This window comes from Felis catus, chromosome A2 (assembly GCF_018350175.1).
Source record: "Felis catus isolate Fca126 chromosome A2, F.catus_Fca126_mat1.0, whole genome shotgun sequence".
In the NCBI taxonomy this organism is placed as follows: domain Eukaryota; kingdom Metazoa; phylum Chordata; class Mammalia; order Carnivora; family Felidae; genus Felis; species Felis catus.
In genome coordinates this window covers 134,107,282-134,119,318 of record NC_058369.1, presented here as the reverse complement: position 1 = coordinate 134,119,318, position 12,037 = coordinate 134,107,282, and the positions used below count along the sequence as shown (strand labels likewise).

The 12,037-nt window shown below is 35.5% G+C and overlaps 2 long non-coding RNA genes across 3 annotated transcripts in view; one reads left to right on the top strand and one right to left on the bottom strand.

The window, feature by feature from the left end:
- Nucleotides 1-11,448, top strand: part of LOC123383986 — a 65,908-nt gene extending 54,460 nt beyond the window's left edge. The window contains exon 4 of the long non-coding RNA XR_006594450.1: nt 10,616-11,448. This is a non-coding gene — a long non-coding RNA (uncharacterized LOC123383986). The remainder of the gene's footprint in view (nt 1-10,615) is intronic.
- The window catches only part of LOC102899643, a 36,847-nt gene extending 25,266 nt beyond the window's left edge, over nt 1-11,581 (bottom strand). The window contains exons 1-3 of one of the 2 annotated variants that reach the window (XR_006594447.1): nt 11,442-11,581; nt 7,185-7,265; nt 4,202-4,406 (exon numbers count right to left, since the gene is read on the bottom strand). This is a non-coding gene — a long non-coding RNA (uncharacterized LOC102899643). Of the gene's footprint in view, nt 1-3,826; nt 4,407-7,184; nt 7,266-11,441 lie in introns of those variants that run through there. The other variant, XR_439824.4, reaches the window with a different exon arrangement.
- Nucleotides 11,582-12,037: the final 456 nt, after the last annotated feature.

Genomic DNA, 12,037 nt, shown 5'->3' with positions numbered 1-12,037 from the left:
TTTCAAAAAGTCAAATTTGAATTTGTTATATATGAATATAACTTTCCATTAAGCTTTCCATTAAGTTCTTACCAAAAATTACATTTGCAAAATAAACAAAAATAAAAATGGAAAAGTGATAGCTCATACAAACTTCTAGTATTTTCCAGAGGGTATTTTCAACCTCGAATCCCTGGTATAGCAGTATCTTCCAGTCTTAAGCGTATAACTGGATCACCAGAGCAGATTGAAGGCTTGCACTGTCTCTCTTGGGAGAAAGTGATATTTCTACAGTGTATTTTGGAACCCCATCACTAAAGACCTCTGATTCATTGAAGATTCCAAAGAATGCCGACTTGAAACAATTATGATGAATTTGAGAAACTTCAGTATTAATTTAGCATTGAGTCCCATGAGCTGGATGCTACTTAGTCTAAATAGTTTGGCAGAGAGAATATGTAGTATGATCCTTGTGGTTGGAAACTTCTCCTCAACAAGCAACACACACAGATGAAAGAAATGCTTTGGTGGATTTTTTGAGAGGGATTCTGTTTCATTTCCATCTATGACTATGTGCCCAGAATCATATCAACAAAGACTTCACAACTAGCTAATGTTCCAAGATTTAAATTAGTTGCCTTCATTCTTTCCTGCATCCCAAAAGGTAGACTGAATCCAGGAAGCACTGTGCCTTTGTTTGCTGAAGCATGGTTTCAGTGTGTCCAGCAGAATGGTCCCAGAACACCAACAGAGCCACAGAATTGGAAAACACTTTGGTAATAGTAGCTGAGAACCCTTAATGATGTCTACCTAAAATCTTAGTCATGGGAAATCCACTTTCTGATCCTTATTATAAAAAAAAAAATAATAATGGGTAATCCATCTATACCTGTATTTGGTGGGATATAAAAAACCCCTTAGTTTTTTAGCACATATATCTTTATGTACCTGGGTATTTCTTATTTTGGGGGTTCATGGGTGGCTCTGTTGATTAAACATCCAACTCTTGATTTTGGCTCAGCTCATGATCTCACAGTTTGTGAGTTTGAGTCCTGCACTGGGCTCTGTGCTGACAGCATGGAGCCGGCTTGGGATTCTCTTTCTCTCTCTCTCTCTGTCTCTGTCTCTCTCTCTCTCTCTCTCTCTGTCTCTGTCTCTGTCTCTGTCTCTCTCTGTCTCTCTCTCTGTCTCTCTCTGTCTCTCTCTGCCTTCCCCCACTTGCATGCTCTCTCTCTCAAAATACATAAATAAACTTTAAAAAATGAATATAGGAATTTCTTAATTAAAAAAAATTCTTAAAAAATTAAAAATTGTTCTTGAAAATTTTAAGAAATTTCTTAAATTTGTTTTCATTATAACGTAAGTCAGGTTAAGTTTGACTTGCCAGCAAGTGATTTCCAGCATGCAAATACTTTGTTATTCCTAAGAGTGAAATAAAATTAGCTAGTCACACATTAATAGCTTTAAACTCTTGTTTTAGAGCCTATGGTAAATAACTTCAGATATAATCATTTTATGCATTGCCCCCTTGAAGGCTCTGAAATACTACTGTGTCCCTCCACACAGTCTACACTAGGACAGAAATTCACTTGCTCATGTAAGTTAATATTTTACTTATCTTGTTCCTATTCTAAATGCCCTTCCCCTAAATTTTAAATCTCATCCCTTAAAGCTGGGCACTGGTGCTTATTCTTCCATAAACTCTTTCCTCATTGTCCTTGTACATTTCTCAAAATGTTGCTTATGCCTCTTTTTGAATTAATTTTCTTTAACATGGTATTTGTTCTTAAGTCCGTTGGAGGCAATCTCCCCCCACTAATGCAAAGCTCCTTGAAAGCAGAGATTGTCCCTCATTGATCTACATTTCTTAGCAAGTAACTCCTAGATATTGGTGATTTGCATAGAGAAAAGAGTCCCAAATCTAGACGTCCGTGGAAAACTAGTAGAGAAAAAATTCCAGTTACTTTGCATTTTTATATTTTATATCTGGATTTTGTGGAGAAAATGCCTAAGAAAATCAAAGAGAGAAAACTAGACCGAGACCTATGTAGTACTGAACTTATATTTAACTTCAGAGGCTCTACCAATGTGTAAATTTTCTACCGTCTTTGAGTAGCAAAGACGTTAATAATGTGCACATAGGTTTTGACTAATTGGACTAAACTGACAGGTCACTTTAATTGAAAACATTAGTATATTGTTTTGAGTTTAACTCTTATTTGGGGTCTAAAAAGCCAATAACACAGAGAATTGACTGAACTTTTCAACTTTTCACTGTTTATTTGGACACTGTATAGACATAGCCAAAAAGAAATCTCTCCAAAAACACCTCAAAGAATTTTTTTCTTCAACTGCATAAGATCATGAGAAAATAAAATCCCTCTGTTCTCAAATGACACTTTAAAGTTATAGGAGTATAGTGTGGGGAAATCAGTTCAGCCATGGATTATCAAAACAACAGAAATATAAACCAGGTATCAATTTATAATATTTGCTGAAATAAATTGACTCTGATTCAAACTGTCAGCTCAGTTCTTTGACACTGAAAATAAAATACCAAATGTACTAATGTAGAAAACTTGAGCAATGAAAAACATGACCCTCTATTTTATAATGTTATTTTAACTATGAATCAAACTGATTGATAAATGAAGTTCAAATTGGCTCTTCTTGCATGAATTCAATCACGAGTCAAAAATAGTTTCAGAGTTTTCACACACCTTTTCTACTGGCACATACATTTTATCCTTTGAAGAAACCGTTTCACAGTCATTCCTAATTTCACTAGCAAGTGCCGTAGCACTGGATTTCCCTTACTCTCTGGTCCTTTTTAAGAGAGTGATTCCTCTGACATGATCTGGATCTTGAGTCAGATAAGTACGTCTCTATTTGTTGTTTTCCCAAAAAAAGGTCTCATTTGCAAATTAAAAATGTATATAGCAAATGGACTGGAGGTGGTTCAGGTGCAATAAGTTAAAAAGAAAAAAAAAAGTAGGTTTTAAGAGTGTATGCAAGGTAGAGCGGTGTGCCAGGATAGGGCTGTGCACTTCAGTGACTGGCATCCAAAAGGACTCGTTCCCTGGAATGCTTCTGTTCTGTTGGCCTAAGCTGTGTTGAGACACTTTCAGCTGAAGTGTTCTGTGTGGGGTAGTGACCTGCAATCCCCAAGGTTCTAAGTTGTCCTGTGAATAGGAATACATTTCCTATTTCTTGTATCCCCCATTTCCCCACCCATATATCAGGGATTGGTTTGAAAGAATGAAGCAGAGACCTTACAAATGCCTGAAGACCAAAAATTCTGTCAAGGGGAAGAAGAAATGGAAAAGAGAAGAAAGAGACTAAATCCCCAAATCCCTGCACATGTAAAAGCTTTCTTACTTTTTTTTTTCCCCACTTCTAAAGAAGATGAGTCAAATAAGAGCCCATTCAAAACCACATGAGTAAAAATGAAGTTGTGTGTTTTTCACATACTTCAGAACAGGCTAAGGGATGAAAATGAGGGCGAGTTCCCTATAGTCAAACATGCCCAGAAGTAGCAAACTTTGACTTAGCCATGAGCCAAATAAGCTGCTCCTGAATAATCGGGTCTTGGTTTAAATCTGTAGAGATGTCTTTTTCATGTATGTGAGGTGGACTTTTGATTTCATCTCTGGGACAAAGTTTGAAGTTAGTTTGTGACTCTGGCATAGAAAATGAAGGAAACCCTTGTAATGGACTGCTCATGTAGGCTTATTATAAGTGTGTGTTTAATTCCCTCATGTGAATTATATTTTGAATCATTACCACTCAAGAGTCACCAGGTTTCATCTACTTAAGCTCAAGATACTATGTGGAAAACATTCTAAAGTCAACTTGCCAAATATCACTTTAATCCTTGAGTACTTAAATACAAATATTAAGCCAGAAATTGGAGCTTTCTGGTCCTTTTCTTTTGCTTCTATCACATTCAATTAATAGACATGGTAACAGACCTACATTATATATCAAAAGAACAATGTTTTTAGATCCATAGCAGAGGAAAAGAGCCCAAATTTAGCTCTTGTATGCTTTTTTTTTTTTTTTTTTGCAATGGAAAAAAAAAATCCATGAGACAAAGGGGTAAGATCACCTCTTATGATGTAGAGTGGATCAGAGGTAGCAAAATGATGCTCAGTGAACACTGGAAACAAATGACACCAGGATGCTGAGTCCAATTCATTCCTTTCTTTTTCCCTGGACTTACCATATTGAACTGATAATTTTTCCGTAAGTCTTCCCTCAAAATGGATAGTTCTCCATATATAATTCCATCCCAAATGCTCCATTACAAGTGGATTATAAGCATTTAAACTTTTGTCAGAGTGATGAATCTTTCTGGGTGTGTCCTGGAGAAAACCAGGGAACTTCAGAATTTACATTTATCCACTTTGGTGTTTTGCAATAAGGTTCTGAAATGGAAATAACAATATATCAGGCCAATTCAGGAATGAAAATTTTAAAAATGCCAAATTCTAGCATGCACATTCATAGTGTAAACCTGAGTGACCAGACCAGGACTACATTCTTTTCTAGCCCAATTGAGTTCCAATAATGAAATAAGGTTAAGCTATGGAAAAAAGAGGCTTTGTTATGGAAGGAGAATGGAAGGAAGTTTATCATTCTGTAGAATCTTGTCTCTAATATTTTTCTACATTTGACCATGTTGTAGACATATGAATTTGACCACTTGTTAAAAAGAGTACAAATTGGCTAATTGGCAAATGTAGCAGTAACATTGATAAGAGGATTTTATTGGGGTACCTGCATGGCTCAGTTGGTTAAGTGTCTGACTCTTGATTTTGGCTCAGGTCATGATCTCACAGTTTATGAGATCAAACCCCACTTCAGGCTCTGAGCTGACAGTGAGGAGCCTCCTTGGGATTCTCTCTCTCCATGTCTCTCTGCCCCTCCCCTGCTCACTTGCATGGGCACACACACTCTCTGTCTTTCCCTCTCTCTCTCAAAACAAATAAACATGAAAAAAAATTTAAATAAGAGAGTATTATTTATTATGCAAATTACATTTTGCAAAATACACAGATAACTGCTAAGGTCATTGGCAGAACTCAGAAATTCCAACCCAAAGTATACATGGGAGGGTCTTCTGTGTGATTGTGCAGTGCTCTTAATTTAGTAGCCAGACCTCAGCAATAGAAATAAAATGCTTACTCTGCTACAGGAATATAGTAAAGCCAGCCACAGAGGCAGTCATCATGTTTTTTGAAAGGCAAAAATAACATATCAGCACTATTTTTATCTTTTTGGTGGAAGGGATTTTGCTTCTGATTAAAAAAAAAAAAAGTAGCTCTTATCTTTCAGAAGAGAATTCCCTAAATAATAATTTGTTACAAAAACAAATATAAATATATAGCATTGTAATAGTGGAATACAGTCTTTTTTAATTTTATTTTATTAAAAAAATTTCTTTATGTTTATTTTTAATAATGAGAGACAGAACGTGAGCAGGGGAAGGGCAGAGAGAGAGAGGGAGACACAGAATCTGAAGCAGGCTCCAAGCTCCAAGCTATCAGCACAGAACCCAATGTAGGGCTCAAACTCACAGAACATGAGATCATGACTTGAGCTGAAGTCAGATGCCTAACCGACTGAGCCACCGAGGCGCCCCAGGGGAAGAGATTCTTAAATGGTCTTATCTTTCCCCCTTCTTTGTTCCTTTGTGTCAGAAAGTAGGAGTGTCCCATTAAGTATATCACTCTTAGTTCTAGAAGTAATAACACTGTCTTTGTTCACTACTACTTGTTTACTACAGTAAGACGTCTGTGGGTAACAGTGCTAATCTTAACCACTGCCCAATACAAGAATGCCACCCTCTGTCTAGGCACATACCTTCTATCCAAGTATACATAAGGTCAAATGAAACAATAACCAACAAAAGATCAATAGAATAATGGTCCAAGCTAAATTCTATGGCAGAATCATTTTTTTGTAACTGTAAAAGTACAATTATTCTTTGTGGTTAAAATTATGCAGCCCTTAAATAACTCTGAGTAAATGAATTATGTGCCATTAAGAGATTTCTTGAAAAGTTTTCATTAGCTGTAAAATAAAATAGCTTTAAGCTTTAGAATGTTCTACTCAGTTGGAGACTCTCATGTCTTTGTGATATTCTGGTGACAATTTCTATTCTAAGTGTCAAAAACAACTCTGCTATCTGGAACAAGTCGTATAGTATTCTCTCCTTTTAATATTCTAATCGTGAGGTGTGAAGTGAAATGGTTGCACAGTGTAATGGTGGTAAAGAAGTGGAGTGTCAATGAGACGGGGAAGGTGACAGACTCAGAATAGGTCCCTGAGGTGCTCTCCAAGTGCACTGGATAAAGATTCCCCTGGGAAAATTTTCTCATTAGTTCTCAGACACAGTTCAGTAATTCAATAGCACCAGGTTACCATTAGTCATAAGACCAAAATATGTTACTTTCCATGCTTTAGTTCCTTTATTTGTGTATGTCATTTTCAGACCGAAAATTATTGAGCCCTACTCTCATGCAAAGCTACTCAGTAAATTGTTTACATACTGAAGTGTGATACATGACAAGCAAATTCCGCATTTTTTAATTATTGTTGTATGATACAAATTCAAAGGGAAATTGATGTTTCAAATAATTCTAACGATACTTCCCCAAGTAACTCTCAATTTCTTTATGCCAGAATTACTAAACATGCACACGTGTGCACATACTCGCGTGCATATTCATTTTCATAAAAAAAGCAGGAAGGATTCAGAAATAATTGTTAAGGAAAAGATCACATTTTTAAAAAGCTTTCTTACCCGTATTTATCTGACTTGTAAAGTAAACTTTTCTCACTACTTTAAGGAAGTCTATTTTTAAAACCAATGTACCTTCTGGTGATGTGTTCTGTTTCAGAAATTACAGTGTTCTTTCTAAAATCAAGAAGTATTGAATGATGTACTACACATGTGAATATAAAATATTCATATTTTGTGCTATAATAGAGAGGAAACTCTTAAAGATCCTGGTTGTTAGTTAATTTGCTATGTAATTGCTGAGTAAAGATGTTAAAATGCATAGATAATAATTCTACATGCTTTATATTTCCTTGTCATAAATGATATGTACTTTTTTCTATGCTATGAAAGTTAACTGCACTCCCACTCCACAACTGAAAGCATAATGGGTTAGGGGGTTGTCTACCTCATTACTCACCAGGTCAGAAAGAAAGGAGTATCCACCCCCATCGGTTATTTAAATCCTCCTGGTTACATCAGGGAAGCAATAATGAAATCTCTGAAAATGAAAATTAGATACAACACCAACAGATTATTGTAGATTTTTGTATTTCAGAAGACAGTTCACAGAATTTTACTTTGCATATTTTGCAGTGATCATTCTTATCTTTATTATTTATTATTTTTTATTTTATTATTATTTTTTGATCATTCTTATCTTTAAAAGATAGCTAGGGTATGGTATTGCCAAAAAATTACTTAATTTGTAATATATTCTAGTGGAAGTATAATTTAAGTGCATCCACCTAAACTTCATGACAGATTAGAGAGGAAGGTAATCTTTGGTAATGCGAACTATGTTTCTTACAAAGATAAAATGTGATAGGTAAGCTGCAAGAGGAAGTTATCTGTTAGAAATAGTGAAAGAATAGACTTTTCCAAATGAATTGGTTAAAAACAATTCCTAATAGAAACATGCTCCTTTCAAAACAGTAATGATAAGGATTCCAAACAAACCATCACATACTTCTGTTTATGTGCTACCCATAGAGTTATTGTTGAATTATGAATTGTAAATATTTATAAGTGATTCATATTAAAGAAGTTGTCAGCTGCAGCTACAGTTCTTCACCTTCTGTCATCCCAACTATCAAGGGGGCTGACTCAATCGCTTTCTTGTCAGGCTACCTTTCTTCCCCAGAATACTCAATTCCCAAAACACAACAAAATATAAATGAATGGAAAGTGCTAATGACCCATGATTGCCAAGAGGTATTAAGTTTGTAAAGGTCCTTTGCTGACTAAATTTTAAATGAGCAAAATCGTTTCCCAGGGCAAATCTTTATATTTTTAGTAGATGTCCATTGAAAAGAAATACATATTATTGTCTTCTCTCTGCTTTCCTATGATAGGAGTCATAATCAGCTTTTAACGACTCAAGTATATGTAGCTTATTCCCTGTTTATTTACAAGATCTATGCTCATAAAAGCTAGACTAATAAAAATTATATTTTAGTTGAGGGGAAAATGGCTTGAAATTATAAGATTTGGAAACATGTATTTTTTGGAAGTTAAAGGCATATTTTAAATCTTTAGGGTCAGGATGGTACCATTTTCAACAATTAAAAGTTTTATGTTTAGCAAATAATGTGGATCAGTTCCCAAATCTTGTAATTTCATGCTATTTCTCCTTTATACTGTCTTAAAAATGCTACTGATGACAAAACCGTTGTTTCTAATGACTTTGAAGTCTAAACTTTGATTTCTTTATCAATTTTGTCTTGGGTTGACGCTGTTGTGTTTCTCCTGACCTAGTGTTTTGTGATACATTTTCATGCCTGATTAGAATCTTTTCTAGGGAAGAGAGATGGATGGTCCCTGAAATCATAGCCTCAGAGGTTCAAATGTTTGGATACAAGTGAAAAAAAGTTTCCATTGTGTTTGTTAATTCAATCACTAATTTAGGAAAATAAAGCTTTAGCTTAAATTTTATGTTGTGAAGAATTGCTTATATCTGTATATAATTTAGTATACACAAAAATTAAAAGCAATAGTGGAAACTTAGCAGAACAGTTAAGGAGTATTCTTTTTTGTTGTTGTTGTTTGTTTACTTATTTTGAGAGAGAGAGCTCTCAGGTATGCTAGTGCTGGGTTGGGGGGATAGGTGGTAGGGAGGGGCAGAGAGAGAGAGAGAGAGAGAGAGAGAGGGAGAGGGAGAGAGAGAGGGAGAGGGGATCTTAAGCCCTACAGGGGGAGCTAGATCTCAGGAACCCAGAGATCATAACCTGATCCAAAATCAAGAGTCAGATGCTTAATTGACTGAGCCACCAGCCGCCCCAGTTAATGAATACTTTTTGATCAAATCATTAGATCTTCCTGAAAGGAGGCTCTGTAAGTAGGAAATCATTGGTTTTCCCATATTTTCGGTGTAAGCTAATGGCAATGTGTTAATCTTTAAGTTTCTGTCTCATCTTTTAATTTCTATATGAAATAGCTCTTAAGAATCTTTCAGCAATTTCCTTTATTATTACACAGCACTGTGACTTACAAGCACTCACAGATACTCACATGTAAGCAGACTCTATACATGTACACACATAAAGTCAGGGCCAGCTCAACAGATGTGCTCCTGTGTGGGAATCATATCACTTTTTCTGAAACACTGAAGGCATGACTTTCAAGTAGTTTTAAATTTCAAATCAGCTTAGTCCATATTTAATCTAGACATGTTGGTTTAACACCAAGCCACACCAGACCTTTTAAAGTTCAGTGGCTGTGATATAAAATTCTTCACTGTGTTGCACCAATAAATTGAGAAGTGCAGTATAATTCTCCACTATCACTGGAACCATTGTGAAATGAAATAAAGACTTTGATATTGGCCCTCACTCAGGTGCTCACTCTTTCACAGTTGTATTCAAAGTGTGTGTTCACAAAAGTTAATAAAAACTCACGTAGATGATGCATAGTTGATGGAAGTAAGTGGTAAAAAAAAAAAGTTAACTCCACCATTTTCTTCCTATTGGTCACTTTACATGCCAGTGGGTTAAAAGATGCTGAATTCCTTTTCTCTGAGGACCACCTTTATAACTGAGTTATTTAGTTTTTTATTTTTTTAAACTAAGCAGCCAAAAGAAAGAGCCTCTTGACACTTCCAGCAAGTATCTCAGTTCTTTTCATATTGTCAATAGCTCCACTGATAGCACTGTTCTTTTGACAGCTAAAAGCAGATGTGGGGGTTAAGTATGGGAGCAATTCAAATGTCCATAGTAAACTGCAGGGGGGCAGAGAGAGCTCAGAGAGCAGCAGCTTTAAAGTAATTGACTAATACAGTAAGGATATTAAAGTCATTTAGTGCCAAAAGGGAACACACTGATCCCTGACCCTCAGCCACTTTGGAGTAATCTAGTATTCAATCCAGCGTGTAATGACTGCCAGGCCTGTCAATCCTCCAGGCTCTCCAGTCAAATGCCTGTGGCTACTATTGGCTTATGGTAAAAGGACAGAAATGCAAGGAAATGCCTCTCAATCAGCCTATGATGTGATAATGTTATTGCTCCAATGTATTCTATATTGTCCCTGCATAGTTTAATCTGTTGAGACCCATGTCAAAAATTGCCCTTGTTCCCCAGAGGTCTTTACTCAACCTTTTAGTAATACAAGTGGATTTGAAAGGAAAGGGGGTAACTAACTTGATGAATTGTTTCCAGCTAATACATATATATATATATATATATATATATATATATATATATATGTGTGTGTGTGTGTGTGTATACATACACACACACACACACACACACACACACACGCACAGTCAACTGTGGCTTAAAGACTATCCATGCAGGGTATAAATTAGAAATTTGCTACTAATTTGACTTGTAAACCTTTCTTTTTCTTTTACTCCAGCAGGCAAACTATTTTACAATAAAAAGTGTTGGAAAAAAAGAAGTATTGACACAGAAATTTATTTACACGGTGGCTGATTCACATTCAGTGCGTGTGCCAAAAGGAGTTTTAACAGGGGAAGATGTCAGAAAAAAAGGTTTACTTGTTTCTGCTACTTCAAGACATAAGAGTTGGCAAACTTCTGGGAAGCTTCCATTTTAAATGAGGTGTTTTGCATTTGGAAAATATAATTATTGCTACAGGCTGCAAGTGAAAAAAAAACACCTAAGAGAGTACAGGAAATTGCCTTTTTTTGTTATTTTGATTTTGCTAATTAAAGCACTAGAAATTGACCCAAAGTTGAAGAATCAAATTGGAATAATAATTATTCAAATCTTATTTTATTATCTTACAAAGATTCTTTGTATTTCTTAGTCATTCCCCCCATTTACTTTTTAAAAACCTACTATATGGAGTCTTTGGAAAGAAGCAGCTCCAGTGATGGTAATGCACTATTATTTTTAGAGGACATTAAGGTTACATAGGGAGGCATTTTGCCTATTTCTGTTATGTAGGACTTTGCCCAGCTCCCACAGGGAAGGTGCTATACAGAACGAGAAACAAAGAGGAACATCTGTTTGTTCATAAGTTTGAAATAACTTTGGTGTCGAAAACAAATGGCCGTCCCCCTCTACCAACCTGTCCTCTGGCCATTCAGCACTCTAAAATGATTAATCAATGTATGATTGTATTCTAAAAACCATTCTGCACATGTTACTTTTCCCACTTGAAGTATTTGGAATTTGTATACAATCTTGCCAAAATATAAGAGACAGGAAAATCTTACTTTTGTGTTCACTGAATTCCCAGACCTTAAGGGCAGAATGAATGCAGGAGGAATCCCATCAGGATGTCTCGGGCAATTTTTCATTAGTATCCATGACAAGCTGTTTCACCACAGGCTATTGTTTTCATGGAAAGTTCAAATACAGTAGGATGGGATATGGTGTGCTATTAACACATAATGGTATGATTATTACCTATCTTATATATATATGACCTTTGTCACCTAGAACATTGATACTCTTCATTATGATGTACCATTGTAGAATAAGAGGAATGGTTGGGTAGCTTTAGAGTTCTTTCTGTAGTTGTCTAATTATCTGTTTAAAGTTTTCAAAGCTTTCCTAAGAGGTGAACTAGAAGGCAAAACCAAATAGGTCAGAGAATCATAGGGCTTTAAAGGGCCTTGGCATTAATTTGTCTATTCCTTTTACATCCTGGCATCAAATAGCTAAGCTATTTCTGGTGAAGGTATATTTTATACAAAATTCCAAAATTTAGCATCATGTCTATCTGCAAAAAGCATTATGACTATAAAGGAATAACTTGATTCTACAAGCAGAACAAAAAATCAGTCATATAGCTACATGTTGTATTAAA